This window comes from Cebus imitator, unplaced genomic scaffold (assembly GCF_001604975.1).
Source record: "Cebus imitator isolate Cc_AM_T3 unplaced genomic scaffold, Cebus_imitator-1.0 Scaffold629, whole genome shotgun sequence".
NCBI classification, from domain to species: domain Eukaryota; kingdom Metazoa; phylum Chordata; class Mammalia; order Primates; family Cebidae; genus Cebus; species Cebus imitator.
In genome coordinates, this window is record NW_016107944.1 from 857,475 (window position 1) to 863,312 (window position 5,838).

At 41.1% G+C, this 5,838-nt stretch overlaps 1 protein-coding gene across 1 annotated transcript in view; it reads right to left on the bottom strand.

Moving 5' to 3' along the window:
* Positions 1-5,838, bottom strand: part of LOC108295303 (HEAT repeat-containing protein 6-like) — a 24,919-nt gene that overhangs the window by 13,840 nt on the left and 5,241 nt on the right. The window contains exon 2 of the transcript XR_005198123.1: positions 3,133-3,180. The gene's annotated coding sequence lies outside the window, so the exon portion shown is untranslated. The remainder of the gene's footprint in view (positions 1-3,132; positions 3,181-5,838) is intronic.

A 5,838-nucleotide genomic window follows, 5' to 3' on the forward strand; every position in this document is an offset into this window, starting at 1 on the left:
TTGTAAGACCATATTTTCCTCATTTTAGAGATGAAGACAAAAATGAAAACAAGTTGAATACTTTGCCCTAGGTTAATGAGCTAGTGAAGAGCCATTTCAACAGGCAGGATTTCAACTTAGGTTTGCTGGACTCTAAAAAAATCACTCCCTAACCTTTGGTTTAAAACTCAGACCCTAAAATTACTGTGCACATAAAATAACATATGTAAATGAATGACTCAAAAGCACCTCCCACCCAACATTCCAAAACTGAACATATAATTTCCAGGCTTGGTTCTGTTAGGCAAGCCGGAAGGTAGGAATCAACCTCAAATATCCCTGACTCTTATGCCTCATATTTAATCAATAACAAACTTCTATCCATTTTGCCTCCTGTTTTTCAAGCCCGTTCAGATCTCTTTACTTCCATTACTACCAATCTGGCCCAAGCTATCTGTGGAATTATTTGACTAATGTTCCTTTTTCCTCACTAATCTATAAGTTCAGTGAGGGCAGAACCTAAGTCTTTCTTGTTCACTGTTATAGTCAGTTTTTGTCTAACGCCCAGAACAGAAGAGGTGTTCTATAAATGGCAGCTAGTATTATTTTGGTTTATTTGCTACTGTTCTGTGTATAAGTTTGTCTTCTTTTTTCTTTGGGACAGTCTCACTCTGTCACCCAGGCTGGAGTGCAGTGGCACAATCTCGGCTCACTGCAAACTCTGTCTCCTGGGCTCAAGCAATTCTCATGCCTCAGCCTCCCAAGTAGCTGGGATTACAGGCACCCACAATTACGCCAGGCTAATTTTTTTGTATTTTTAGTAGAGACTGCTTTTCACCATGTTGGCCAGGCTGGTCTCGAACTCCTGCCCTCAGGTGATGTGCCCATCTAGGCCTCTCAAAGTGCTGGGATTATAGGCATGAGCCACTGTGCCCAGCCATAAGTTTGTCTTTCCAACCAGAATGCAAACATCCTGAGGGCTGTTTCTTGTACTGCTTCCGTATTATACTAAGGTTAAGTCAGTGAATGTTAAGCAACATTATGTACTGTCATAATTAGAGTGTAAGCACAGAATTTTTTAGCCTGGTAGAGATTTAGAAATTAGCTAGGCCGGCCGGGCATGGTGGTTCATGCCCAGCACTTTGGGAGGCTGAGGGGGCCAGATCACTTGAGGTCAGGAGATCGAGAGCAGCCTGACCAACATGGAGAAACCCTGTCTCTACTAAAAATACAAAATTAGCTAGGCGTGGTGGCGCATGCCTGTAATCCCAGCTACTTGGGAGGCTGAGACAGGAGAATTGCTTGAACCTGGGAGGTGGAGGTTGTGGTGAGCCAAGACTGGGCCATTGCACTCCAGCCTGGGCAACAGGAGCAAAACTCCACCTCCGGAAAAAAAAAAAAAAGAAATTGGCTAGGCCAATCCCGTCATTCAACAAATAAAGAGTCTTCCCAACGTCATACCGTTAGTGGCAAAGTTTAGAGTGGAAGACTGGTGTTCTTGCTGCCTGAGACATCTAAGTTCCTTCCTTCTACTACCATTAGATCTGGTCTTTATAGGTCTCAGCTTGAGAAGAGCTTTAAGCCTTATCAATGCCAATTGAATTTTGCTCAAAGAAGGAGTTTGAACTAATGTGGAATCCAACTGGCTTTAAACGATAAGAAAGAAGTAAACTGTAAGTTACTGTAAGGCTGTAAGTTACCCTATTTTTTCCCCTAATTTTACTACTTTCCTAAGTTATAATTAGTCTCTTTCTCCAGCAAATTGAGCATATAGAATACTCAATTTGAGCAATGAGTATTGCTCATTGAGCAAACCATAAAAACATCTGAAAGAAAAATCTAAATAAGTAGCAGTCTACAGATTTTATGTAAACAAATTAATGAAATTAATATGTAATGACTATGGAAACCATTTCCATTATAATTTTCCCATCTCAATCTCTGTACACTGGACATAATAAAATCAGTGAATAATACAGCATCTTTAAAAAGCATGCTCTAATCTATAAACAAGGACAATGTCTTGATTCCAACAAAAAATAAACAAAGTGAATATATTTTAAATTAAGGTCGTTCATTCATATAAAAAAGCAAAAATTGTAATCAACCATACTTCTGTATAAATGACAGAAAACCAAGCCTTGTAAGTGTCAGTGCTTTCCTGCAGTTAACAGACTGCTCAGTTAAGAGTAATCTTCATTTTTTGTCTTACTAGATAAAGTCAACTAATCACTTTTAGGGAACAATTAAATGTGTGATTAATAAGAAGTCACTAGGATCCGGCCAACACACACAAGGCTCAGTAAAAGCCTACTTATGGCGGGGCGCGGTGGCTCACGCCTGTAATCCCGGCACTTTGGGAGTCCGAGGCGGGCGGATCACAAGGTCAGGAGACTGAGACCATCCTGGCTAACATGGTGAAACCCCAACTCAACTAAAAATACAAAAATAAAAAATAAATAAATAAATAAATAAAATTAGCCGGGTGTGGTGGCACACGCCTACAGTCCCAGCTACTTGGGAGGCTGAGGCAGGAGAACTGCTTGAACCCAGGAGGCAGAGGTTGCGGTGAGTCAGAGATCATGCCACTGCACTCCAGCCTGGGAAACAGAGTGAGACTCCGTCTCAAAAAAAAAAAAAAAAAAAAAAAAAAAAAAAAAAGCTACTTATGGCTGGGCTCGGTAGCTCACACCTGTAATCCCAGTACTTTCGGGAGGCTGAGGTCGGTGGATCACTTGAGATCAGGAGTTCGACACTGGCCTGGTGAACCCCATCTCTACCAAAAATACAAAAATTAGCCAGGCGTGGTGGCAGGCACCTGTAATCCCAGCTGCTCGGGAGGCTAAAGCAGAAGAATTGCCCGAATCAGGGAGGTGGAGGTTGCAATGAGCCGAGATGGTGCCACTGCACTCCAGCCTGGGTGATAAGAGAGAGACTCCATCTCAAAAAGAAAAAATTAATGTAAAAGCCTACTTTTCATATGCTAGGTGCTAAAGCATATACAGGTTAAAGAGGGAAATAAATCAAAATCATAATTATAAAATAAGGCAGAAATGATTAATGCCAAAAAAGAGAAGATCAGAGGATTAAAGACCCCAGAAACGCAAAGCACATCACTTTTGAATGCAGTGGATTTCCGGTGGCAGAACTTACCTTTAATGGACTTGACATCTGAGGTCTTCTCTTGCTCTTTGCCTTTCACTGGAATAAAAAAGATCACTATGACCAACTTTTGCAGTCAGAGATCCATTCTATAACACTGTTAAAATTAGACCAGCTTTATTCTAAGATGAGTATTCAAAGTTCTAGAACAATGGACAGCCTTGGAGGATGGCACAGGAGGGCAGCTGTCAGCAAAGGCTTCTCTAACGAAGTGACCCTGGAACAGCATCCAGTCAAAAGAGCTGAACCTGCTTACGCAGAGACAATGTAGTCACAACACCTGGGGTCAAATTTTGGCTCTACCACTTATAAGCCATGTGATCTTGGACAAGTTCCTTTACTTCTCTGGCTCTTAATTTCCTTGATTTATAAAAGTAGGTCAACAATAAAAACTACCTTAGAGGGTTGTTGATTAAAAAAAAAAAAAAAGGGACTTAGAAGAGTAACTACAGTAAATTTATGACAAATGTTAACCAACATTATCCTCCATAGTACTGGCTACTAGAAGCACAGTGAAGAAAGTTCTTTGGTTGTGTATCACATCTTCTTATTCCTCCCATACCACCAAGTACAAACATTCTAAACCTCTAACACTCAAAGTCTAACAATTTGTCTGTAAAATAATCATATAATTGCTCCTTTATTACACAAAACAGGAAAAACTCTGCTGTAGATAAGCTAATATGACATCCAAGAAAGGAGGCTGCCCAGCAGCTTAAGCCAAGTGTGAATTCTATTACAGGCTCTGACATAAGGCTGTTTTTAACCTTCTTTTCTTGTGATTTTTTCAACATTAAACTTTAAAAAATCTTACCATGAAAAGGTTAGCAAAATAAGAAATGCCAAAATGTGCCCATCTCTCTATTTGTGCTCTTAAACATTAAAAGGTGAAAGGCTAGTAGCAGTAAATAACTTGCCCTCAGGGTATCTGGCTGAAGTCAATCCATCAACAGTTGAGTACTTGGTATGTGCCAGCCAGGCTCCCAGCTCAGAAAAGGCAATGCTTTTGCCTTCAGAAAAGCAATTTACATTCAAGTGTGTGGACAATGTGAAAATAAGTAAGATCACTGCAGGTACTGATCACAGCTGTCAGGAAGACAACATTTAAAAACGCTGTAGGTTACTGGTGTTTGCAGTCCGCTCAGCAGCATCTGCCCATGGAATAAATCTCTCACTTGAAACATTAACTCGTCTTGGCTTCCTCGACTCCTCTCTTCTGCATGTACACATGTATTTCCTGGCTGATCTACCCATTCTTAAGGCTTACAATAACATAGATATGCTGTTACTCCTAAATTTCTATCTCCATCCTAAATCTTTTATCTCAAATTCATATAGCTAACCACACACCTGCCATCTTCCATAATTCCACTTGTCTAAAATGGAACATGTCATCTTTTCCCAAACCTGTTCCTACTCAGTCTTCATCTTCTCTCATGAATGACAGTGTCATCCACCCACTACTCAGACCAAAATTCTAGAAGTCATCCTTCATATGGTCTGTTTATTACCTTCCACATGCAAACTATGACCAACTGATTCTACTGTCAAGATACACCACCACAGTTCCACTTTTACCACCCTGAAAACATTCTCCTACTATCAATCAGATCTCCTGTGTTATATTACCATTCAAGTACACACAACCCAACAATCAAATATCAACATTTTGCTGTTTTTTCTTTTGTCCCCCTAAGTATTATACATAGAGTACAAAGTTCCTATGAATCACCACTTGACCCCTCCCTTCCCAGACATAAATACTATACTAAATTAGATATTTTCTGGCTGGGCGAAGTGCCTCATGCCTGTAATCCCACAAAGGTGGGAGGATCACTTGAGGTCAGGAGTTGGAGATCAGACTGGCCAAGGCAGTGAAACCCTGTCTCTACTAAAAATACAAAAAATTAGTTGGGTGGCGTGGTACATGTCTGTAATCCCAGCTACTTAGGAGGCTGAGGCAAGAGAATTGCTTGAACCCAGGAGGCAGAGGTTGCAGTGAGTGAAGATCACACCAATGCACCCCAGCCTGGGCGACAGAGTAAGACTCTGTCTCAAAAAAATAATAAATAAATTAGATGCTTTCCTTCCATGTAGTTTTTTGACTATTACCACATACAATTTTTTTAATTTTTATTTTTTTGAGACAGGGTCTTGCTCTGTTATCCAGGCTAGAGTGCAGTGGCCTGATAATACTCACTTGAACTTCTGGGCTCAATTGATTCTCTCATGCCACCATGCCTAATTATGCTTTCTGTTGTTGAGATGGGGTCCTGCTATCTTGCCCAGGCTAGTCTTGTACTCCTGGGCTCAAGTGATCCTCCTACCTCAGCCTCCCAAAGTGCTGGGATTACAGGTGTGAGCCACCACACCCAGCCAAATATATACATATATTTTTAAACGGTATTATTCTGTACATCTTTAAAAATTACACAAATGGCCAAGCATGGTGGCTCACACCCGTAATCCTACCAATTTGGGAGGCCAAGTTGGGTGGATCACTTGAGGTCAGCAGTTCAAGACCAGCCTGGCCAACATGGTGAAACCCCATGTCCACTAAAAATACAAAAATGAGCCACACATGGTGACACATTCCTGTAATCCCAGCTACTCGGGAAGCTGAGGCAGGAGAATCGCTTTAACCCAGGACCTAGAGATTGCAGTGAGCCAAGATTGTGCCACTGCACTACAGCCTGG